This window comes from Lactuca serriola, chromosome 5 (assembly GCF_051521515.1).
Source record: "Lactuca serriola cultivar US96UC23 chromosome 5, Lser_US96UC23_V15, whole genome shotgun sequence".
Classification (NCBI taxonomy): domain Eukaryota; kingdom Viridiplantae; phylum Streptophyta; class Magnoliopsida; order Asterales; family Asteraceae; genus Lactuca; species Lactuca serriola.
In genome coordinates, this window is record NC_136412.1 from 54,826,007 (window position 1) to 54,853,409 (window position 27,403).

General features: G+C 36.0%; 2 long non-coding RNA genes across 3 annotated transcripts; both read right to left on the minus strand.

Annotated features, from left to right (window-relative positions):
* Positions 1–1,625: 1,625 nt before the first annotated feature.
* Positions 1,626–3,040, minus strand: LOC145052483 (uncharacterized). The gene is made up of 2 exons (XR_013684070.1): positions 2,548–3,040; positions 1,626–1,935 (listed from the first exon to the last, which is right to left on the minus strand). It is a non-coding gene; the product is annotated as an uncharacterized LOC145052483 (long non-coding RNA).
* A 5,231-nt stretch (positions 3,041–8,271) lies between these two features.
* On the minus strand, positions 8,272–11,320 carry LOC145049991 (uncharacterized). Of its 2 annotated transcripts, XR_013683356.1 has the most exons (6): positions 10,942–11,320; positions 10,733–10,796; positions 10,051–10,139; positions 9,682–9,737; positions 8,555–8,612; positions 8,272–8,464 (listed from the first exon to the last, which is right to left on the minus strand). It is a non-coding gene; the product is annotated as an uncharacterized LOC145049991 (long non-coding RNA). The 2 variants fall into 2 exon arrangements; XR_013683355.1 differs by lacking the exon at positions 10,733–10,796.
* Positions 11,321–27,403: the final 16,083 nt, after the last annotated feature.

Genomic DNA, 27,403 nt, shown 5'->3' on the forward strand with positions numbered 1-27,403 from the left:
ACTATTGCAACATACATAATATTGTTGTAATCACACAAGATTATGTAAATACATTATATATATATATATATATATATATATATATATATATATATATATATATATATATATATAATTGACATGTTACCCTAACTTGCATTTACATTGGTATTTTAAGAATCATAAATGTAGTACGTTTATATTCAACATACATAATACGATCGCAAAGGGCTTTCCCAAGCCGATTTGAAGCACGGGCAAAATGAGAAAAAAAAAGGCGCTTCAAAATCAAGAAATCTATAATCAAATAACTAAATTTAATATATACATTTTAAGGGGTAACAAAAAAACAATAACAAGCCAAAATCAAAACCAAAAACATCTAAATCATTTTGAAAAACCGTAGGTTTGGTTTTTGAGTTCAAAAATATTAACTTTTTAGGTTCGGTTCGATATTTATTTATATAAAACCCAAAAATTTGAACCATGCAAGATGATCCAGACGACATCTTTTCATATATAAATTTAATTGATAAGTATATTGTAAATTAAAATATATAATATGTCTTAAAGTGTTGGATGAGAACTATGATAATTCAAATGTATAATATATACGATTTATTTTATAAAAAAAAAACTCATATATATATATATATATATATATATATATATATATATATATATATATATATATATATATATATATATATATATATATATATATATATAGGGAATAGAGAATATACATTACAGCTCACCTAAATTTAGATACTAAACTTCTAAAATATGTCGTTTTAACTTAGTAAATATACCTGATTTGGTTTTCACTTGTTAAATATACCATCCTCGATAACATTTATTTCCTCTATTATCGTCTTACCATCCGTGTTTTCTTTCCTTCATTTCTGTTTATTACTTCACTCTAGTGAACATTACCTTTTTTTTTTACTATGACAAAGGTCGGAAATAATCAATATTCTTTCTTCTTTATCAAAACTATTGTGTCGATCTTGAATATACATCTTCAAGTGTTGATCGTTAGTCCCTTAACCGCAATCTTTATATGTAAAATGATGTATTTTCATGAGGTTTAGTACCTAAGTTTAGGTAGGGCTGTAATGTATATTCACTTTTACCATATATATATATATATATATATATATATATATATATATATATATATATATATATATATATATATATATATATATATACTTAGGGTATTGTATTCTAACTAATTATTGTGTGGATATAGGAATGAATGTGTGTCAATCATTTTACATATTTTAAGAAAGTGATTAATACATATTATAAATTAAAGATAATTAAAAAAATATCATCTAAATTCATTCTAATGGTATTTTAGTCAATTAACATAAATTAAAAAAAAAATGAAAATTGCTAATTTTAATGGATAATTAATTATCTAAACTTTAAAAATCTGATTTTTTAGATAATAATTATATTAATTCGGACATTCTAAAAGAATGTGTTTATGATCATCTTGAAAAAAATATTAAATTTTGACAAAATACTATAAACATATATTGTCAAGATTAATAATTTTAATGAATACAAAATTTATATGAAAAGAATTTTAATATCTTAAAATCAATAATTACATTCGTTCTTAACAAATACCAGTATGAACAGACATAAATGATATTAATTCTGAAAGAATATAAGTAATAATCGTTAACAATTACATTTATTCTTTAAGAAGAAAACATTGAAATCTAAGTAAAACACTAATACATTATGATAGAATATATGTTGCTAATCATTTCGACAGAAAAAAATGTTAATCCATTATGAACGAATATTGTTGGCTTACTTTCCATTCTTCACCATGCTTCAAACCAAGTTTTCATTCTTCACCAAACTTCTTTTTCTTTGATGTTATTTCTTTCAGAATCTATAGCTTCATAAGAATTTATAACCTGGCTTCAGTGATGTCTATACAAAAATAAAAACAAATTGCATCAAATGCTTCTGTGTAACTGTCAATATTTCAGTTATAAACAGTAAAATTGCTTTGATGGAATCTATTAGAATTAGTCTCGGGAGATATATCATATTCCAATTTGTGAATTCAAAAGGCCACACATTTTTTCTGCAATTTGAACAGAGGAAGTAGGGAAAACGATGTATGTATGGATAGTGATATACATGTAAATCAATCTTGGTATAATGTTTTAATAATTTTCATAAACATAGTATCCAGTAATCACAAGAAATGTACAATTTTTTTATTCATTAACATCTAAAGTTCTTCCTATTAAGATTATGTTCATAGATAAATCTGCAATACACAAGATGTAGCTTGAGAGCTACTTTTATTCATAGATGCTTAGACAAATCTCACAATTGTTCCAGTTCAAGGTTCCGATTTGGAATGAAAACATCATTCTAAACATCGTTCTGATCGAATGTATATTTTCCCTAAAAAATATTTTCCCCAAAACATTCAATTGAAATTCAAAAAAGATGAAACTTTAAATTGTATTTGTTAAAGGCAACGCAAAATCAAGAATTCAAGACAATTGCAAAAAAAAAAAAAATATATACCTAGTTAGAATATTAAAGTAGAGAAACTTCAGTGCTTGATGGAATTGAAAGGCGACAATGGCAGCGTTGATGGAGGTGAAAGCTCTGCTTGAGGCGGTGACCGGTTGGTGGTGGAGTGTTGGCGGAGGGTAGCAGGTCATCGGAAAGGTGTTAGAGCAGGGTGAAGGCAAGTCAACATAGGTTATCTTGGTGGATTCTTTGGTGTTGTTGTGCAGCCGGCGATAGATGATTACTTGTAGAGCGAGACAGGGGAATCAAAGGTTTTCTGAATTCCTTTTGCGCCTGGATCAGGCCAAATGAAGGTGATGATGGCAGAAGGGAGGGTTACTGCGCCGACCTGTTACTATTGATTGGGTAAGATAGATACAATCACTATCTATGGAGCCGACAGTTGAGATGGAAGAGGAAGAAGCAGCAATAGTGAGAGATTATGATGATGATGATGGATACGGATGTGTGTGTGACAATTCTAGGGTTTTTGAGAGGCTCGAATTGATCATCTGTTGTAGTGATGATAAAGGTGTAAAAGATATAGAAATCAGAGACGTGAAAATATGGATTTTCCAAAATTTTAGAAATTTATTTTTGGTTTATAAAAACAAAATGACTAAACTACCCTTATTTAGGTTTTTGAGATTGGCCCACAATCATTCCTATATCCACACAATAATTAGTTAGAATATGTGAACCGACCTCTCTCTATATATATATATATATATATATATATATATATATATATAAAAGTATTTGTTGAAAGTTAAACGTAGATACTAGATACTATTTAAAATAACTTTGTGTAACTTAAATAAAGAAACTTATATTAATATTATCTACATATTGATTAGAAGATTATTTTTTTGAAACCAAGTGGCAGGCTCAATAAATTTTGAAAGAAAGAAACAAAGCTCATATACAAGCTCCATCTAATAAAATCACCTCATAGCCTGCAAACCAACTCAACCAAAAAACACCTTAATTAAATTTTGACGCATGTAATAGTATCAACTTTTTCAAACTTAAACATTAATTATACATTATAGCATCCTATTTTTCTCTGTTCATTATATATATATATATATATATATATATATATATATATATATATATATATATATATATATTGAACAGAAAAAAGTAGGATGCTATGATGTATTATTGAAAACCCATGTATGATTGCAACATACATAATACTATTATAACATATATGATTGATAATGGTAAAAAACATGAGAAATTCAAAAATATAAAATTATTGATAGAGGATTAATATAAAACTAGTGATCAGATAATGTATAAGTCAGATTTTTTTAGTTGATGTTTGGTGAGTGACAAAAATAGGATGCTATAATGTCAACTTTTTTTGTTCAACATATACAAACATGTGATTTTGATATTTTCAAAGTAAGTTGCTATTCTGACAAAGTGTCAAAGCCGAGAAAATAATTAACATGATGTTTTCTTTAAACAATTTTTGAAAACGGATTGCTACTTTGACCGAATTGACATCTTTAAAAATCAGTCAAAATAACTTGCTTTAAAAAAATGCTACTACAAACTTTGCCTTTTATTTTCATTATTATCTACTAAATTGTTAAGAAGGTAATATGAGATAAAAAATGATAACAATATATAAATATCCAACCAACTTTGATATATACTATTTGTGAAGAGGTTGAATTGGCACCCCCCCGTAAAAATATGAAAACAAATGAGGTGGCTTCTTCTAGATTTACAAATTTCAAGGGGAATTATATGAAATTAAGGAGCAAATTAGTCGAATCAAGTTATATCGATATACTCTCGATTCATGAGCTGAAGCATCTCCTTATTACCTTCAACTACATAGCATCAAATGAAACATATCCAAGCTAGCTATCTGAAAATACGGTATCAAAAGAGTTGAATGAAATTGTAAAACACAGATTATGATATTTATTTGGACTCTAAAAAAAATTGCAATCTTAGTTGCTCACACTCACATTTTTGAGCCACTCATTTAGAGTTTTGGGATTAACTATCCCAAGGCCCAACACCAACAATATTTGCCTCTTGGTTTTCTCCTTTGAAAACTTTTATATGACTTAGCCGACAAACAAAAAAAAATCAAATAATTATTCATGAATTATAGATAATGATTTTTTGATTTTGAGCTCCGCTAAAACCAATTTTAAGATGACCTATTTCTAAAAATAGTAAAAAAATATTAAACAAATAAAACAAAACTTTTACTTGTCTCTTTGCATCTTCAAATGGTCTCCATGAAGAAAATTGATTAATCTAAGAGCTAGAGATGTATATTTGTTGTTGTCGGTAACTCCTCCTCATCATTTAATCTTTAAATAAAAAATGAATATGTTTAGAGATAGAAAAGTTATGATTAGATTTCAATATTATATTAGAAAACAAGTCTTCTCTAATAAATGAAGGTTTTTTTTGCCACTTGTCATATTCTTATTCATTTTGCCACATGTCATTTTGTGGTTATTTTGAATTAATTTTTATTCCATATGTAATTTTGTGGTTTTCCTATTTTATTAAATTTCATATGGTATTTAAATTTAATAATAAATGTATATCAATTTCATTAATGGACTTTCCTTATAATTTCAAATTTTCATAATAAAATCTCATTAATTTGCTTTGATTATTTTATCTAAATGATTTGTTTAAATTTAAAAGAGAAAAAAAACACTTTAATTTTAGTAATTCAATATTTTGTCATTTTTCTTATAAATTCAAATTTCTCAAATGTTTATACATATTTAATTGTTTTGAATACACCCATGTAATACATGGGGCTCACACCTAGTTACTAAATAAAAAGGGCTTATACAAACTTGTAAAAAAAATAAAAAATAAAAAAATCAAGCCACTCATTTAGCAACCTGTAAAAAAGGTAAAAATATTCAGATTCTAGAAAACAATGTAATCGTATTTAATATCGATTGTCGATGGTTGTTGCAAGTTGTAAAAAGGAAGATCTAGTCCAATATAAAATTAAATACCATTTTCAGGAACATCCATGGAGTCAAACTGTAATGAAAATAACGAAACATTTATACAGCTTTAATTGATGTTCACCAAATTTAAAATCAAATAAATATATACAATTAACAGTAAATTTGAATTACTGTATCGATTAGCAAATTCCTTTAATCATAAATCATAATTGAACATCCATAGAGTCACATATAGTTATGTTTTGATTCCTCAATGTTTTCTTTTTTCTATCTTTAATTTTCATTTTATTTGCATGGATAGTATTGAAAACAAATGCAACCAACCATTTTGGTTTCTTTTACGGTTTGTGCTTTAGATGTTATACAAAGTTGTCTATGGAGTGAACTACATTTCTCTTTAATGGATTAGAACACACACAATGTCATGTTTTAACAAACAATTCCAATGAATAAAGAGTTTGGAAAACAACAATCAATATTCAAAGGCAGCAAAGATTATTAATGAGAATTGATGGATTACCTTCATGTATGTTTGTAGTCCATGAACAAATGTTAAATGGATTTCATAAGTTGATTACCCCAACACCAACGACAACTTAAGAACCCAAGATATGAGAAAAGAAAGTTCAAATCAACTTAATTTCACTTAGTGGGGTTACTAGGAAACAAAATTTGATGTGGAAGAATAAAACAAAAATTCAAGAATCTTGAGAAAATCAATTAACTTTTTCAAACTTAAACATCAACAAACTTGAGATGGGTGTAGTTGGGACAATGAAGACGCAGCATCGAAATATAAGCCATACCTCATAAAACCCTTTCTGATTCAGATTACACCGATTCTGATTTCAATTAACGGCGTCGCCAACTTGAAGGAAGAGTAACAGATGGATTGGAATGTTACATATCTGGATGACAGTCAATAAAGCCATAATTGAATAGAGGAGGATCAAAAATACAAAATTGATGAAGTGTTGATCGGGTGTGAGAGAATTTGTTTTTCAATTCGATGTTCGTCACCGATGTCAGAAGCACCGTCAGATCGCTTGAAACATGTCATCTTAGAGGTTTTAGTGGGTGGTTACAAAGATAAGAGTGGGTCTTTGATGGTGATTTTCGGTAGAAGAAGACATAAAAGAGAGTAGATGGATAGAAAAATAGGTCGAAGGTGGACAGAATGGTGACGGAACGCCGATGATCTATGGTTTTTAGGGTGGTGCTGACTGTGGTGGCGGTGGTATGAACATCACTTTAGGCTAGGGTGGTTTCACCGGAATGTGAAGGTACCGGCGACGGTATATGGGTACACCAGGGCTGAAGGGGTGGAAGCAGTAGCTAAGGCTAGCGTTTGAGTTCTTTGATTTCCTTTGCTGTTGGTGGCAGAAGTCGAGACAATAATGGAGATGGCGGCGCTGGGCAGTCGCCGGTGTACATGTAGGTCAACGGTGCAGAAGGGAACGGGGAAGACGTAGAGAAAAACGAAGACGATTGTCCATAAAAAATAAAAGAAGGATCGGAAAGAGAGCTCCATAAAAAGAAGATTCGTAGCCGGTGCCCATTAGCTGCGCCGATGAAGAATACACAGCTCGAGTACTGTTCATAAGCATAAATTATAAGAAAAATCAAAAATTTTAATCTATATTTGAAATGTTGAATCTAAATTGTTGATTAAATAAACCGTAAACTTCATAAATATATGTGAAATGATAATAGTATCTTATTAGTAATTTCGTTTCCATAATTAGAGGGATATGATTAAAATAGTTATACAATTAGAATAACTAAAAGACTTATTTGCCCTTTCATGATTTGTTAGAATGCATTGTCACCTTTATATATATATATATATATATATATATATATATATATATATATATATATATATATATATATATGAAAAAGTTCAATAGAGAACCATAATTATGGGTTCTTCAAGGAACCAAATCTTTTTTTTTTTTTTTTTTTTTTTATTTCTAGAGCTTATTATTTATCTAAAAAAATTTAAAAATATCTAAATTCATATATTAACATTGTGAATGTAAAAAATATTTTTCGGATTCACCGTGTGAATCCGGATTCACGTTGTGAATTTTCGAAGATTCGCATTGTGAATTTGACGTAAAAAAAATCGAATTTTATATCATTGGAAAAAGGATAAAAAGTTATGAATTTCTGTATTTTTAGTTTTTTTTTGATAAAAAATAAGTTCTAAAAGTTGAAAAAAAGATTGGTTCCTTGGTTAATTATGGTTCTCTATTGAACCTCAACCTATATATATATATATATATATATATATATATATATATATATAGGGCTAGGTTATTTTGTTTCTTATATCTATTGTGTGTCCGTAAGCTTAATTTTGGACCAATTGATGAATAAAATCAATGATCATGATCTGAGGGTCTACGATATTACAATAGGGTAACATATACCGTATAATCACACAAATTTCAGCAGAAGGGTGTTTTGGTCAATTAACCTATATTAAAAAAAATCCAGATTTTAAGGGATAATTAATTTCCTTTTCTTTAAATCTGAATTTTTTAAATTACTTCAAATTTAATTCTATTATAATCTCTAACTAGATGAGGAGTCCCGCATTGCAGGAATAGAACTAAACAGATATGATCATTTTTGGCATCTGGTGGTTCTTATGAATATGAATGATTATAAAGTAATTTATGGACAATTTGTTTGTGGAACGTAATGGCTTCGCTATGAATTTTATAAAAAATATTAGTTAACTGTAGAATGCAAACAAGTCTGTTTAAGTGTTTATGATATGTTGTTAGTCTACATCAATATGTATATTTGCAACTAAAAGCGGTAGGACATAGTTGAAAGCTTGAACGTTACATAGTTGATATTAGTGTGAAAACATAAAGCAGGTAAAAGTCTGAAAAATGAAGATTAACGTCACTGTGTAGGTGGATATTTCCCACAATTAGTGTAACCTGCATACACAAGTCAGTGTTAGTCCCAAATCAATGCAAGTAATATCTAAGAATAAAACATATAAAAACCAATGTCAGTTAATTATTAACCTGGTAAATTTATATATGTGAAAACATTATGAACGGATCCTTGGACATTCCCAACAAACTGCAACAATCATGACATCAACCAATAAATTTCAAATGACGGCCATTCATTAAAATCCGGAACATAAAGTATCAAAATCACAATTCAAAGCAATTAAACAAAGATTTTATCACCTAAAAAATTCACACATCGACGAACATAAAGCAAATGGTTTAACCTTAAATGTCATTTTTCTAAATGGATGTTATATTATTTTTAAAATGAAAAATTTAGCCTGAGATTCTGGGATATTACATTGTGAAATATTAAGAAATTGACACAAATATTAAATGAAATTTTAGATACTTAATTAGCCATCTTGTTGACATGAATATTAAATGTTTTTTTGGTATTTACATAACCCTTTTAAAAATCCTTTTTTTGGATCATTCTTAAAAAACTATTTTATGTTTATGTTTTCTTTTTTCTTTTTTCTTTTTTTTGTTTTTTATGATGAAAACTATTGTGATTTGAAAATATTCTTAAAAAATCAATTTTTTGATTTAAAAAGATGGTATTTTATTTAAGAAAAAATCAACTTTTTTTTTCTTCAGATTTTCCAAATAAAGTCTGGTGATATGATATCATTACTACATAGGTAAAGGACATTAATGACATGCAAAGTCTAGGGTGTTTTAGAAAATCATCTATGGTACAAAATATTTTCTTATGTGTAATGAGTTGTTGAAAAAAATTAAATTGAAGTAGGTTAACATGATTCTAAGATTCATTTCTGCAAAACCGAATAAAAATAAAATCCTCCTTGATGTTTTCCCATCATTGGCTTGTTACACATGGCTACAAACACAAAACAATTAAAGATATGAAGTGATTGACTCAATTCACATACTGAATTCGTGAATAGACTTACCTAATTCACAGAGCCTAGGCCCAACTCATGTTGTTGTTTTGAAGTGCTATCTCAACTATATAAATCGGAACCTTCATAATCCATAAATAGTTTTCTATTTTTATTAGTGAAGCTTTTTATAAACAATATGTTTCTAAAACATGAGTTACAGAATGAGAGTTCATGTGTATCCTACTTACCAAATCATTAACAAAAGAAGAAAACGCTTGGGATTTTTACCTTCAAAAGTTCGTATATATAATAGCGTGTATCCACTTCAGAAAGTATTGGATAACCTGTAAAATACAACATATGAAGTGGTAAAACCAGACTTATGAGCTTGTAAAAATACAACATCTGGTAAGAATATGTGATATGAAGTAATGACAGATGAAGAAGATGGCACGGGCTGGAATGGCTTCGTATGAAACCTTTGCTTTCGAAAGTAATGAAGCAATATATTGTTTCAGAAGATGTATACTTGAAAGTTATAAATGTATCCCAAACTATATTGTGAACTAAATCTACCACTCCAACAACCAGTATAGGGAGGGGGTGTTGATGATTGTAACAGTAAACACAAATTGAGAAACCAAAACATGAACTTACCTTGTATAGTTATGAGAGGCTTATTTGCAGTTGATATGAACTCATGTCAGCATACCATGGTTTTAATCCATGGAGAACAATGCTTGTATCTGTCAAAACAAAAAAAAAATACATCTACTCGTTAGTACAATATAATCCATCAAGATTTATAAAGAATACAAAACTAAAAAAAAATTATTTTCTTGCAATTATAGAAGCCAATACTTTCAAACAAAAGTGCAATTATAGAAGCAAAGACTTCCATCAGCTAGATCAATCCTTTATAAAATATATGGAAACAATTGTAGGATCCGATTTGTTTTGGATATTCAAAATTTTGGGCGCAAATTCTATATCAAAATCTCTTTCCTATATTTGTGATATCAAATGTTTTATAGCACCTGTAGATAAAGCTCCTGATTTTCTAAACCAAAAACAAAAAGAATCTTTACATGTGATCAATCTTGATTGAACTGGTAACTAAAATGAACGCCTTGGATTCAGAAAACAGGCTATGTAGATAATTCAGAACTAATTTGGTGATTTGGTTGCAAGCACCTTTTGTTGACCTTTTTTATAATCGGATAAATCAATAAAATCTCATTCATGAAAAATCTTAACAAATTCTCTGGCACTTACTTTCTTGTTATATATATATATATATATATATATTGGGCTAAAGAAGGTCTCCATGTTCACCTACCAATATGTTGGTATAAAAGAATCGGAATTGTGAATTCAAAAAGCCACTAAGGCTGTTCTTCAACCTAAGGACACCAGTTGATGTATTTCAGTACTTTCAAACTGCACCTCAAGATAAAATTTCTTTGTGCAAAGACCTAACTTTCAATTCAAATCAACAGAGCAACTACAATTTAATAAAATCAGAAAGAATTAGACATTATTAGTTACCTGATTCGAGATGAAAACACCAGAGGCAGAAGAAAAGGAAGCGAGCAGCAGAACAACATTCGACTGGAAGAAGGGAGGCGATGGCCTATGAACGACCCACCATCGCTGTTGATTTCCAAATCCTGAAAAGATTCCTAAAATCAAAGCGAAAAGAAAGTTGTGAAATTGAAGGCTCAAATCGATTTACAGACGGTGGGTAGCAGTTGGAATAGATAACAAAAGATGGGGAAGCCAAACAAAGATCTCAGCCAATGAGCAACCAACGAAGAGGTTGCTCATACCGTAGAAGTTGAAGTGGACAATTCTCAGAAGAAGAGGTTGTGTGACGATCTCGGCGATAGCAGCTGGTGGCATCTAGTGCTGGAGTTAAAGTGAAGCATCTGAGGTGGTGGAAAAGGAGAAACAAAGAGCTTTTCTTTTGAGGAGCACCAAAGATAAAAGGAAGACAGTGGAATAGGAATATACTGGATGAGATAAGCGGTGGGGATAAAGAACAATTACAGAAAGCGGAATATTATTGGTTGAGAAAACGGTGAAGCATAGATAGAAAAAACACGTGTCCAGCAACAATTAAAAAAATGGGAAAAAAATACCCCACACAAAAATCGACAGCAACAAAGCCAGAAAAGAACACACACCCATAAGTAAAGGACCAATTTTGCCAAAAAAATCATAATGTTTACTATTCCTAAGGATGGTCATCCTTTAATATGTATATAAGAATACTAACCGATTTTATTTTGTCAGAATGACAGAGAGTCAAACATAAACTAGTAAATATATTTTCGATTTTATTCTTGCAAAATATGGTTCATTCAATATATTTTTTTGTAATTAACATGCTTAATGAATTATACAACATATTATCAAGAATAACATTTTCTAAAGAATACAAATTTTATTTTTTAAGAATCACTAATTACATTAATTGGTAAAGAATAAGACTAAACATTTTTTACATGCATTCTGAAAAAAAATGATTAATATTGGTTTAAGAATTACATTTATTCTTAAAGATTAAATCTAAAAATGGTTAAAAAAAATAAAAATAAAAACATCATAATCTAACAAAAACGCTAATGCATTCTGGCAGAATACATTCTGCTAGAATACTCTCGTTCTCCATCTTTTTTTCCCTCATCAATGGCAGACTCTTCAAAATCTATATCCACAAAGAAAACATAATCAACTTTAAAATATTAAAACTTTTAGTATATTCTACAAGAATAAAGCTATAAATTCTAATAGAATGTGTTAGACATTAAAGACTTTTAATTTATTCTAACAGAATGTAATACTCGAGTCACTTGATCAAGTATTCCCTGAATCACTTGATCCAAATAATCGACTTAATCTACTTACAATTATTCTAGAGCCTACATTGTAGCTAACATAAAGGACAATACGTTGGAAAAAGGTCATATTATTACAAGCAAGAATGTGGGAAATATGACAGTTCAAAGATCACAAATTTTTTTTGAACAAAGTAAAAATGCTAAAAATATAGTTGTAACATCCAATGTTCAAAGGATTGTAACTCAGCCAATATTAATCCAATTCAAATGACTTTAGAACCTAACTTGTAGCTAACACAAAGGAGAACATGCAGAAAAAAATTTCAAATCATTCCAAGCTAGTATGAGAGAGATATGATAGTTTAAAGATCACAAAAAAAAATTGGCTGAAATATTTGATTCAAGCATTTTAGCAAACAATTGGCGGGCAAAATCGAATGCTCAAATCTTTATACTCCATTTGATGAAACATACAACATATGTAATTAATAAATACATGAATGTGACTAAATTTTCAATAAAAGAGTGTATACCTTCAAATACTAACGAGTAATGTGAGATTTCATGCCATAAAATCGAGATTCCATTATGACAGAATTCGAACTTGATCATCCATTCCGACAGAATTGTTGTCAGATACACCCATAATCAAAAATTTATGGTAAAAGAATCAAACTATACATTCACCATGAGCATTGTCTTTTTTTTTTTTGCTTAAAGTGAAGTAAAATAAAAAAACACAATATATTTAATTTTGAGATGTAGTTTATTCCAACATAATATAATATACAAAGTGTAATGTATTCTCACAAAATACACTATATAGTGTACATACCAAGCCTAATGTATTCTTACAAAATTTTAACCATAAGTTATCCTCACCTATGATTTTTATTTGGCTAATTGTTATACTTTCGTAAGCAAAACAACTATGAAGTTCCGATTTCAGCAATGAATGTTCAAGAATTCATAATTCATCATGTAATTTCAAATTTCAGCAAAGTAATACAATTAAAATTTTGATTTATACATCTAATTTCATATTTTAACAAACAAATAGCATCTAAGTTCAGATTTCTTCATCTAATATCATATTTTAGTAAAGTAATATCATATAAAAAAACTAATTTTTGCATCTAGTTTCATGTTTCAGCAAACAAAGAATATATAATTTTATATTCCAGAAAACACAACATATAATTATATATGTCACAAATTCCGCCAAATCTTCAGCAATTCTGGCAAGGGATTGAAACAATTGGACATGAATAATGAATATGTCACAGGTGGAAGAGAAAGAAAAAGAAAAACTGAAAAGAAGTAGCTACTTGATCGTGGTCATCGTCGCCGGGAACTAAACTGTCGACGTTGCCGGTGAGGAGCAACTTGGCATCAGTTTTGTGGACGTTGATGTTACCTGATGGTGGTCCGACAAGAGGGTTGTGCGAGATGATGATTTGGTTTGGGTATCGGCAATGGAGGGGAAGGAAGGAAGATGACATTGTGTGCTACTACAAGTAGTAGGGCTATGGAAGATGATGAGTTGGGATGTTGAAGAAGAAGGTGGAGGAACGACTTTGATGGTTCGATTACACCAACGAAACAATAGAGATATGGAGGAAGACAATTGAAGACAATAATTGTAGGGTTTTTTCTACAGATTTTGACTTTAACATCTCATATTTAAAGGGATAATAAACATATTAATTATCTACCATAATTAAATATGTAAAGATTACTATAATACCTTTAAATGATTTATTATTTCCTCAATTCTCATTGATGCATACATGCACACAATAGTTGCTTGAAACATTTGAACCTAGCTCTCTCTCTCTCTCTCTCCTCTCTCTCTCTCTCTCTCTATATATATATATATATATATATATATATATATATATGTGTGTGTGTGTGTGTGTGTGTGGAGGTTCAAAATATAACTAAATAATGTTGTCTAACCACATAACTCTTTATGACCCAATGATCAATATGTAACATCCCGGAATAGCAAGAGTAAAGTTGAAGGGCTAAAAGAGTAAAATGGGAAGGAGCGACTTGGCGAGTAGGGTCGCGACTCTAGTCACATGTTAAATGACCAACTCGGCGAGTAGCATGGGTGGACTCGGCGAGTTGGTGCTGAGCGGAGAAAACCCTAAATCTGGAGGTTGAGCCCTATATAAAGAACATTATGTCTCCTCCCCAGCCTCCTTATCACTCCTTGAGTTCCAGAAGCCCTGATTTTGTGAGAAAACCCCATTGTTGAGTGAATTAGAGCTTGGAGAAGGATATTTGGTGCTTTAAGCTTGAAGATTGGAGGCTTGTATCAGGAAGCTTGGGGGAATCAGCAATCTACAGTTGGTTGGGCTCATTCTAAGGGTAAGGAACCATTTCCCTAAGCTATTTTCTTCATGGGTTCATGTGTGGTGGTTGGTATGGCATCTAAATTGAGATAGAAGCTTGGATCTGAGGATGCTACTTCAGATGTAAGCTTGTGATGGTCCTATATGACATAAAGTCCCTATTGATGAGTGTTTGAAGGAGCTATTTTGTCCCAAACCCTAGCCCTAGAGTGCAAAGTGCCTAGATCTCCTTGGATTCACGTAAAGTTTGCCACTTTACGTGATGGATGGCCTTAGGAAGGGTAGATCTATGGTTTGGATCATCTGCATGGCTTGGAAAGCCTCTGTATGGATTCAGACCCGGTGGTACTCGGCGAGTTGGATGAAGATGGCCTAGAACTCGACGAGTTGGAAGAACAATTCGGCGAGTAGGTTGAAGATAGACTTAGACTCGACGAGTCTGTTCTTGGACTTGGCGAGTCTTGTCGAAGAGTCCCAATCTTTTCTGGTTGAGCCGTGAATCGGTGAGTCAAGGGGATGACTCGGTGAGCTATGTGTGAGTGGACTCATAGTTGTTGAACTCGGTGAGTCTCGGGGTGACTCGGCGAGTTGAGTCGCGGTTTGGGGAATTTCTAAGCATGGGGACTCGGCGAGTCATCGGGTTGACTCGGCGAGTAGAGTCAGTCAGGGGTTGACTTTGACCAAGGGTTGACCAGTAGTTTCTAGGGGCATTTTGGTAATTGTTGGATATTGTTTTGAGTTCAGTGCCTAGGTGGTTGTCCAGTGGTGGAGATCATATCAGTGATCGGAGCAGCTTGGGTTATCTGTTCAGTCGGCAGTTTCGAGGTGAGTTATCCTCACTATATCAACGGGGTCTAAGGTACCAAGGCCGACCCTTATCGGATTGAGATCCGGGTATTTGTTGTTATGTTATTGCTTTGATATGTTTGCATCCTGGTAGCTAGGATGGTATATGTTAGAGACCTGGTTTAGATCGGTATCCTGAGATGTAGGGTGATGCTATGCTAGTGACCGGTTAGGTCGGTATCCGGGTTAGGATGATGATATGTTATGTGATCTGTTTGATCGGTTTGTTGACTGTGAATTGTTATATGATTGTATGTTTATGCACATGGTTGTTTGGATTGGAGTTGGGTTGAGGCGGGTCCTGCTTTGTGCTGTAGGCCAAGATACCCAAGGCGGACCGGTTGTCCCGAAGGCCCAGCGAGCGGTCCGGATAGGCTGTAGGCCCCAAGAGGGCGGACCAGACGTGCCTAGGCTCGGAGAGTGGACCAGGCCGACTGAAGGCCCGGTGCGGGCGGACCAGTCATACTGTAGACTCAGAGAGTGGACCATGTGGATTGAAGGCCCGGTGCGGGCGGACCAATCACACTGCAGACTCGATGTATGTGGTTAGATTCGGAGAGTGGACCAGGTGGATTGAAGACCCGGTGTGGGCGGACCAATCACACTATAGACTCGAGGTATATGGCTAGACTCGGAGGGTGGACCAGGTGGACTGTTGGCCGGTGCGGCGGACCAGTCACACAGTAGACCCGAAGTGCATGGCTGTTCTGTGATCGGATATGTTATGGCATGTTATGCGTGTATGGTATATGTGGTTGGTATTTTGGGGATATCTCACTAAGCTTTCGGGATTACATTTGTGGTTTAATGTTTTTCAGGTTCTTTAGGAGACCGTGGCAAGGCGAAGGCGTGATCATACCGCTCCTCGTGTTTATATTGTGATGAGATTCTGGGAATACTTAAAATAAATTGTATTGAAAACCTTTTTGTAATAACTTTAATGGAATTGGGTTGTTTTCGAAAATTTTAAATTGGTTGAAATTTCTGGTCGTTACAAGTTGGTATCAGAGCCTTGGTTTGAGTGAATTGGAGGAACACTCGTGTGACTCCAGTCTCAAATCGAGGAGAGTTTTCAAAAGTGAATTTAAAATGGTTTTCAAAATGAGTAAAGGAGGACGCGGAGGTACGATCAGTTGGAGCCAGTAAGTAACCCCAAAATACCATACATGATATTTGTTTTTGAGCTTTGATAGAACAACATGCTAGTGCTAGGCTAGGGATCTTCAGGATTTCATGATAATGTTGCCTGATTTGTGATGCCTGTAGCCTAGGGTTTCCTTGTGAGAGATTTCCAGTGTTCCTCTAGTTGTGAGGGTTCAGCGTTGTTATGCATGTTTTCACTAGGGTGTTGTGGTAGTACTTCATACAAATATGGGTAGGTGTGGAAGGTAGTATGGGCCCGTACTACTGAAAGCACAGGACCCATACGCGTATCAGGGAAACCATGACCTCTAGGGTTGGGTTAAGAGAGTTGGTTCCCGGGATAGTGGGAAGTGTCTGAGATTTTGTGTGGTGTTTTTTAGTATGGAGATTCCGAGGCATACTGGGAATGGATCCGGGTCAGGATCGGGATCAGGAGAGGGAGTTCGGGGCGGGTCAGTACCGCCCGAGGTTATTGGTCAAATGAGCACGTGCGAGTTGGATGTGAGGATTCATGAGATCCTGCGTGATGAGATTGCTGCGTTGTTCCGGGCTGAGTTGCTGGAGCTGTTTGGGTCGATCAAGACCGCCATGGTTGAGTATTTTGATGAGCGCTATGCAGCTCTCACAGAGACGGATGCCGCGGCGGCTACAGCGGCTGTAGCAGTGGCAGGGGGAGGATCTGGTCGGGGCTTTCAGTATCGGGACTTCGATAATACAAAGCCTCCCACCTTCGATGGAGTTCAGGACCCGATTGTTGCTATGAGGTGGTTATCGGATGTGGAGGGGTGTTTCTTCATGTGTTCATGCTCTGCTGAGCAGAGGGTGAGGTGTGCTCTGAACCTGTTGAGGCTCGGGGCGAAGGATTGGTGGAGATTGACCACGAGGTCATATTCGGATGCGCAGAGGACTGCGGTTTCATGGGATCAGTTCAGAGAGATGTTCAGCACTCGTTATGTTCCGCGAGTTGAGAGGGAGAGATTGGCTCAGGAGTTCCTTGAGCTGAAGCAGGATTCGGAGTCGGTGACTGAGATCACCAGGATGTTCATTGAGAGGGCGATGTTCTGCCCAGAGTTCGCTTCGGAGCAGGCTTAGATGTCTCGATATCTGAGCATGCTCAACAGGGACATCCGACAGTTTGTGTCTACGCAGAGGTGCGAGACCTTGTTGGAGTTGCAGGAGGCCGCCAGGCGGCGTGAGTTAGAGATTGAGTTGAAGTTGCGTGAGCTGAGGCAGGCTCCGGTGTAGTCGCAGCCGGCGCCGAAACGGTCCAAGACCGTTGATGCTAGAGTGGGAGATCTGAGCAGCCACACTTGTGGGAAGTGTGGGAGGGGTCACACCGGAGTTTGTAGGTCCGATGGTGCATGCCGCAAGTGCGGAAAGGAAGGGCACTATGCGAGGGATTGTCGGCAGTCAGCGTCGGTTCGGGATTTGAGGATTTGTTACCATTGTCACCAGGTTGGACATTTGAGGGTCAACTGTCCACAGCTCGCTGCAGGACCGGTGCAGGCTCCAGCACCGACCACTTTGAGGATCACAGGTGGAGGTCAGGGTGGAGCGGAGCCCCCAAGGGCTCAGGGTCGTGTTTTTCAGCTTACAGCAGAGGAGGTCAGAGCAGTGCCGGATGCAGCTGCGGGTATGTTTCTTTCTTGATGTCTTGTTTATCTTATGGTTATTGTGGAGTATCGTTTGTCTGCTAGTCTCATTGCGTGGTTTTTTTTGGTGTGGTATTTGTTGTTTTTGAGAGTTATGGTATGGTTATGGGTTAGTGTTGGGAATTTCGTTGGTTATCATTCATGGGGTTGTTAGTGGAAACCTGGCATTGGTCTGAAGGCCGGGTAGCATCTGCTTTCTGAGGACTGGTTAGCTGCAGATTGAGTTTCTTTCGAGCGGGATAATCAGTGTTGATATGGGATTTTTTTTAAGGTTGTTTATGCTTTTGGGAAGCAGTCCGCGTGTAAGTGTTGGTTTTGTGCAGGGTTGTTTTGGGTAGTTGGTAATGGCGACCGGTGTTTGATAGTCAGTGCTATAAGTGGGGGAGAATTGGAAAATTCTCCAGAAGATCGATGAGCATATGAGGGTGCTTAGCTGTCTGGGATTCAGCAGTGTTCTGTCAGCCCAGAGTGTAGGCTGGTAGGAGCAAGCGTCGGGCATGCGGGATGGGATACAGACCTAGGGCATTTGATTATGGAGGGCCTGGGATCAGGCCGTGATCGATTATGTGTGATGGAGATAGAGTTCGGGACCCCTAGAGGGCTAGAACAGTATGCATGGGAGGATTTCCCGGAGAGATAGCTCGGAATGATGAATGCTAGTTGAGCGGTCCGGATAGACTGAAGGCCGGTAGGCGTACCAGTCAGGCCGAAGGCTCGGAGGACGGTCCAGCCAGACTGAAGGCACTGAGAGCGGTCCAGATTGGCTGAAGGTTCTGAGAGTGGTCCAGATTGGCTGAAGGCCTGCTGAGGCGGTCGAGTCATGTTGAAGACTCTGCAGGTATTGTTGGATCGGTTCGAGGATATGGATTGTGTATGTTGCGGTGTGACAGCATTAGAAGGTCTGGCCCCGGGCAGTGATCTTGATTAGTTGAGATAGTGCATGGGCTTGAGAGTCCCTGTGATCAGAGTCAGAGCATGTGTGTTGGATGGATAGCGGTTACGCTATGAAGGAGTGGTGTAGCGTTGGACGAGCACTATGGCACTTGTCGGAGTGACAAGGCGGCCAAGTGGATTCCTTGGTAAAGGAATGAGAGAGGAGTGTAACTCGGAGAGGGAGTGCAAGTTCACGGAAGTGAAAGCGGCAGAGCAAAGTTATGATTAGAGTGATCCGAGTATTGTCATTGAGCAGCGTGTTTGCGGCAGTGGAATGGAATCACATCCGGTTTGGGATGTCTACTGAGGTCGCAGATGGAATTCCGCGGGTGTAGAGCCAAGAGGCTCGGAAGGGATGCAGGGAGGGAGTCTCGGGCTCTCAGTGTGATTCTGATCAGGGAAGTGCGTATGTAGTAGTGGTTCATCCTGGGGGATGTTTGGAGATGGCATCAGTGTATCGGGTTTTCCTTACCTGAGGGTGCTAGAGCTAGTTCAACATGTGTATGTGATTGCAAGAGGAGAACTCATGAGAGTTGCTCTGAAGAATGATTCTTTCTGTCAGCAGAATGGTTAGAGTTGGACTCGGATCAGGAATCCGGTGGCGCATGGTTATTTTCTAGCTCGTATGGGTCAAGTGATGGTTGTGATTTGGAGCAGTGTTGCATCATGAGTAGTACTCAGTTGTTAAGTGGAGTTATCAGAGGGCAAGGCCGGTGGCCGGCTTGAGACGGTGGTCAGGACACCACAAGAAAGGAGAAAGTGAGTTTCTAGTTTCGATGGTTGAGCGTTAAGGAGCCTGGCCTGGTTAATGCCAGGTGGTGCATTACGGGAGTAGTTCTGGAGTTAAATTGCCGCAGGCTTCGAGGACGAACCCTAATGTAAGTGGGGGAGAATTGTAACATCCCGGAATAGCAAGAGTAAAGTTGAAGGGCTAAAAGAGTAAAATGGGAAGGAGCGACTCGGCGAGTCCACGAGTGGACTCGGCGAGTAGGGTCGCGACTCTAGTTGCGTGTTAAGTGACCAACTCGGTGAGTAGCATGGGTGGACTCGGCGAGTTGGTGCTGAGTGGAGAAAACCCTAAATCCGGAGGTTGAGCCCTATATAAAAAACATTATGTCTCCTCCCCAGCCTCCTTATCACCCCTTGAGTTCCAGAAGCCCTGATTTCGTGAGAAAACCCCATTGTTGAGTGAATTAGAGCTTGGAGAAGGATATTTGGTGCTTTAAGCTTGAAGATTGGAGGCTTGTATCAGGAAGCTTGGGGGAATCAGCAATCTACAGTTGGTTGGGCTCATTCTAAGGCTAAGGAACCATTTCCTTAAGCTATTTTCTTCATGGGTTCATGTGTGGTGGTTGGTATGGCATCTAAATTGCGATAGAAGCTTGGATCTGAGGATGCTACTTCAGATGTAAGCTTGTGACGGTCCTATATGTCATAAAGTCCCTGTTGATGAGTGTTTGAAGGAGCTATTTTGTCCCAAACCCTAGCCCTAGAGTGCAAAGTGCCTAGATCTCCTTGGATTCATGTAAAGTTTGCCACTTTACGTGATGGATGGCCTTAGGAAGGGTAGATCTATGGTTTGGATCATTTGCATGGCTTGGAAAGCCTCTGTATGGATTCAGACCCGGTGGTACTCGGCGAGTCACATGGGTGGGCTCGGCGAGTTGCTTGAAGATAGGCTGGGACTCGACGAGTTGGAAGAACAACTCGGCGATTTGGATGAAGATGGCCTGGAAGTCGACGAGTTGGAAGAACAACTCGGCGAGTAGGTTGAAGATAGCCTTAGACTCGAAGAGTCTGTTCTTGGACTCGGCGAGTCTTGTCGAAGAGTCCCAATCTTTTCTGGTTGAGCCGTGAATCGGTGAGTCAAGGGGATGACTCGGTGAGCTGTGTGTGAGTGGACTCATAGTTGTTGAACTCGGTGAGTCTCGGGGTGACTCGGCGAGTTGAGTCGCGGTTTGGGGAATTTCTAAGCATGGGGACTCGGCGAGTCATCGGGTTGACTCGGCGAGTAGAGTCAGTCAGGGGTTGACTTTGACCAAGGGTTGACCAGTGGTTTCCAGGGGCATTTTGGTAATTGTTGGATATTGTTTTGAGTTCAGTGCCTTGGTGGTTGTCCAGTGGTGGAGATCGTATCAGTGATCGGAGTAGCTTGGGTTATCTGTTCAGTCGGCATTTTCGAGGTGAGTTATCCTCACTATATCAACGGGGTCTAAGGTACCAAGGCCGGCCCTTATCGGATTGAGATCCGGGTATTTGTTGTTATGTTATTGCTTTGATATGTTTGCATCCTGGTAGCTAGGATGATATATGTTAGAGACCTGGTTGAGATCGGTATCCTGAGATGTAGGGTGATGCTATGCTAGTGACCGGTTAGGTCGGTATCCTGGTTAGGATGATGATATGTTATGTGATCTGTTTGATCGGTTTGTTAACTGTGAATTGTTATATGATTGTATGTTTATGTGCACATGGTTGTTTGGATTGGAGTTGGGTTGAGGCGGGTCCTGCTTTGTGCTGTAGGCCAAGATACCCAAGGCAGACCGGTTGTCCCGAAGGCCCAGCGAGCGGTCCAGATAGGCTGTAGGCCCCAAGAGGGCGGACCAGACGTGCCGAGGCTCGGAGAGTGGACCAGGCCGACTGAAGGCCCGGTGCGGGCGGACCAATCACACTGCAGACTCGATGTATGTGGTTAGATTCGGAGAGTGGACTAGGTGGATTGAAGGCCCGGTGCGGGCAGACCAATCACACTATAGACTCGAGGTATATGGCTAGACTCGGAGGGTGGACCAGGTGGACTGTTGGCCGGTGCGGCGGACCAGTCACACAGTAGACCCGAAGTGCATGGCTGTTCTGTGATCGGATATGTTATGGCATGTTATGCGTGTATGGTATATGTGGTTGGTATTTTGGGGATATCTCACTAAGCTTTCAGTCTTACAGTTGTGGTTTAATGTTTTTCAGGTTGGTCAGGAGACCGTGGCAAGGCGAAGGCGTGATCGTACCGCTCCTCGTGTTTATATTGTGATGAGATTCTGGGAATACTTAAAATAAATTGTATTGAAAACCTTTTTGTAATAAATTTAATGGAATTGGGTTGTTTTCGAAAAATTTTAAATTGGTTGAAATTTCTGGTCGTTACACAATACATCAACGGATCAGATGTAAAACATGCACCAATAAAATTATATTTGTGATGCATAGAATCACATCTGGCCAAGGGCATAACCGTCCCATGTTTGATCGATTGCAATACAATCAACATCACGTCTTGTTCATACCTACTTTTCTTCCATAAGCATACTTGAAATTAATTGTATGATAAATCCCATCATGTTCTTATTTGATTTACCAATATACAATCAACATCACATCTTGTTCATACCTAGTTTTCTTCCTCTGTTTGTTTATCAGTTTCCAATGTTATTTGATATCCTAAATCCCATTTTCAAAATCCGGTCAATAAAGCTACTCAATATCTCATTTAATTTCTTAATCGATCACACCGGCATGCCTCAACTTTGGCATCGATTAGCTTTACATAGAAATAATAGTACCAAATTTCTTTTGATCCTTCTACATATGAACATAAGTTTTGATTGGGTATAATCGTTGCTTTATTTTTTGAAGATAACAAAAATGGTCTATTATTACTTTTGAACTCGCTAGCGCTAGCCTCACAACATCTAATCCTTTATATTACCTCGTCAAACCCTCTAGTTTCTCCGACCTTGAAAAGTCCCATAAAATTCAATTTCTGATCGATTTGGATCCATTATCCTTGAGGTAAGTTCTAGCACCATCACAATTGATGGATTTCCCATTTTTGATAGCATCTCCATCATTGATTCTAGCAAATTACAATCACAATGTCTGTGTTTATACAATGTTCATTGTATTTTGTTATCGATTTTGAAGTTGAAAATTTATCAATGGAAAATGATTTTGTAGAAGATATAAATTGAACTAGTAACCACTACGATACAACTAAGTGTTATTTATTGACTAGTGGATATGATTCTCTTATAGCCTGATTATGCATGTGCATTTCCCTCTTCTTTCTCGACCCTCTAACGCTTTGAATTTTGTTATTAGCAACACACCAACTCACTAATTGATAGATGCTCTCTGGATGTTCAACCATCATAGACCATGTAGGTTTGATGTCACCTAATCCTTTTAATCTTGACAAAACAATGAGTGCATGTAGTCCTAGTGACCTGCTAATAGCTCCTAAATTACTCGATTCCATGAAATAAACCAATGCAAGATATGTTCCAGTTTCATTCATAAATTTTGTTAAGGTAGAAATAGAAACAGAATCTTGTTGTATTGAGCAATTGCAAAAGCAACATGGTTTTTTCTGGTTGTTTTCTCCTCACAAAGTTCTCGAGGTACAAGTTTCTCTAGAATTTCATTATCAAAAAAAGGTTTGATAAAGCAGATAAAGCATGTTCTACAACATATAAAGATAAAGATCTTGAAAATATCAATAATGCATGCAACATTATCCTTGCAACAACCATGTCATTGTTTTCTTTGAGAGAAAATTACAACAAGACACCCACAACACTCTACCAAAATGGTCTCATAACCGAAATTGAAATTAAAATTGGAATTGGAATCCAAAAGTTACATAATAGAGAAAAAAGTCTTGATAGCCATACTGCTTTCATGTAAATCCTTTTGCAGACCCTAAAATTTGAAAACCCTAAAATTTTGATCATTGTTTCAACTGCATCATTTGTGCGTGTCTCTTCATTTGAAGACCCTAAAATTTTGATCATCGTTTCAATTGCATCATTGGGTGTATGACCTTCACATTGTAAATCGGTAATCAGAAAAATGGAAAGTAAACATGTTAATGCATCCAAAACATAAAACTTTGGATTCCATAAGATCATCGGTCAACATAGTAGTAAGTTGACTTATAGTTGTGATTAAATAGATTCTCAAAAATTATAGTAGAATTCTTTTCCCGCCTAAGCATCTCAGGTACGATTAACTCTTCTCTCCACTTATGTCATCTTCCTCGTTGATATTTCATTTTTTGTGTACTATAAATAGAATTCAGTGGCTATAGATTGTGTTTAATTTCAACATTGTTTGTGCTATCGAAATTTGTTGAAGTATAGACTCATATGTATGGATTTTTATCACTTTCGATTGGTTTCTTAATGGGGAAGTTTAGAACAAGTGAACAAAATTACTCATCATGTGAACTTTATAGGTCTACTACTCTGGATTTTCAATAAATTAGAGGCTGGCTAAATTAGTAAGGGCATGTAACTTAGAAATGCTTAAATCAATACATTTTCACATGTTTAATATCATCCTTTCATCCATTGTTAACAAGATTGCAAAGCTTTTTGTAATCAAATGAAAACTTCTATATGTCATTATAATTTTGTTTTTGACATTCTGAAGGTATATCATTATGAAAGTAAAGTTAAGCCCTCCAATTCTAGTATCGTTCAGGAAACAAAAGGATGATTAGAATGGATATGAGACAAGGAAGAATTTACCATGTTTATTCTCAAAAGACCAATTATGGTGAATATGGCATTATTGGAAGCTTTGGGTTCATTTTTAGAGTATTCATAGTGCACATATGTTCATATATGAACATATGTTCATCTATAAACATTAATGTATTTCATCATTTATGAACATTTGTAATCTGCTTGTTTTTTAAGTCCATATTCATCTATGAACATTTTTAATATTCTTGTAATCTCATTTTTTTTAAGTCCAGGTTTATTTATGAACATATTCCAAGGGTCAGGGATGCTATGTATTTGGTTGAGGCGGTTTGAGATTTGGTGAACCCTAAGTGGGGGAGAGCTATGTATGTTACTTGGAGGACCATCAAGATGTTTGAGTTAATGGTTTCATAATAAGTTGATCACAGGAATCTGCGGTTCGGGTATGCTAGAAGTTGGTTTACGATTTGGTCAAGACGGGGTACAACGCAAGCTAACATCCGATGTATGTGCTTAGGAATGAATAAGTTGTCTTTACGGAAGGAATTTGTTGGACAAGGAGCTCGTTTTAGCCAGTGGTTCCTTTCAGGAATGTCGATGAATAGGTCAAGAGGCGTTTAGTGTTGGATAAGGTGTCTAAGTCCATAACTTATTTGGTATATACTTGACCCGACCCAGCATGGTCCATTTGGGTTGCACTTCACCCGAACAATTTATATGGATAATCTTATGAGAATAGTATGTTTATGATTTATTAATATATTATAAGTTATAATATACTAATATGAAGTCATGTTATTTAATTAGTTTTAGTCTTAAATTAATTATGAATTAATTTAGTGATTAAAAGGAAGACTAATTAAACATGGGCTATTGCATTTTATATAATGTGGGCTTAAACTCATTAGGAATGGGCTAAGCATGCATGGGGGTCCATGGATGATCCATGGAGCTTTTAACCCATGGATCCTTGGAAAGGAAAAGACATGGGTTATTAGGGTTTACCCTAATCCTCCACACTATATAAAGATGCACATATTGCTAGAAATGGCAACTAGTGGTGTGAGACTTTGTGGTGGCCGATTTCTACATAGCATATTATTTTCTCAAGGTTTTTTCCAAGTTTGTGGTGATTTTTAATTCCACTTGAGGCATTCACATTATTGGTGCTAGGATCTCAAACTCCAAGCAATCAATCACTATCAAAAGGTATGTCATTCTTCTAGTGTTTTATGATTCTAGTCCTTCATGCCATGCTAGTTAGGATGTAAACCTTGGAAATTATTATTTGCATGTATTTTAGAGAAAACATAGATCCAAGGTTTATTAGGGTTGCATGTACACTTAGGAGTGTTAGAATGCTCAAAACCCAACAGTGGTATCAGAGCCTAGGCTTGTTTTCTTGAATACTTGATGCAAATTGCTGAAAAATGTCAAAAAACTGCATTCTGCACAGTCGACTCGCCGGGTCCTTCATGGTACTCGTCGAGTCCATGTGTATATTCAATGTGACAACCCGAAATTTCCATTTGTACGAACTTTATCTATTCAATAGAAGCTAGTCCAATTTCAGTGATTTTCATACTTTTCCGAACAAGTTTGTGTACATTAGGGTTTACGTTTAAGGAGATATCAGGAGAGTGGATGCTCCTGGGTTTGTGAAATTTGAGCATTCCAAGTTTCATAATGTTACAATCCTATTTCCAGAATAAAAATATTTTCTGCCAAAATATTTCAGGACTATAAATAGATTTCTGAATTTAATTAATTCATTATTCACAATTCCAAATAGAGAAAAGCCATTTCTCTCTCACGGATCTTCGGGTTTTCATCCCAGATTGTGAGTCTACTTTCCTAGATGTGTTTTATTACTTGTTTATTGCTTTATAACATAGATTTCATGTCTAAAACACAAGATCCGGGAGTTTACCGCCCAAGAACGTTTTTGGGGAGGAAACTCCAAAACGAGGCCTATAAGCTTCCTAGTCCCATTTCCTTGATAGTCAACTAGTTAGGGACTTAATGTATGATCATTAGAGGCTTGAAATCCTTTAAGAACCACAAGTTATAGGAGTTTACGGCCAAGGATATTTCTTGGGCCGTAAACCCATTTTCAAGGGCTATAAGTGCCCTAAACCACCCCTAAAGCTTAAGGACATTTACCCTCTAATGCTTGTAGCTAATTTGGACACCAAAACACTTCAAAATCATGGAGTTATAGGAGTTTACGGCCAAGGATATCTCTTGGCCGTAAACCCCTTTACTGTGACAACCCGAAATTTCTGTTCTAAATCAAATCACTTCAATCCAATAATAGTAGAGCAGCTGCAGTAAAATTTCAGACTTATGGAATAAGTTTGGCAACTTTAGGGTTTTACACCTAAGGAGTTATTAGGAGAGTGGTTGCACTAGGATTTTGTGCAACACTGTAATTCCATTACTCTAGGTCATTAGAATCCATTCCGAGAATAGAAATATTTTCTGCCAAAAATCTCAGGACTACAAATAGAATTCTGAACCAAATTGGTTCATTAGTTGAATTCCAAATAGAGAAAAGTCAATTTCTCTCTCACGGATCTTCGGGTTTTCATCCCAGATTGTGAGTCTACTTTCATAGATGTGTTTTAATACTTGTTATATGCTTAATAACATTATTTACATGTCCAAAGTACAAGATCCGGGAGTTTACCGCCCAAGAACATTCTTGGGGAGTAAACTCCAAAAATCAAGCCTAAAGGCCACCTAGTCCC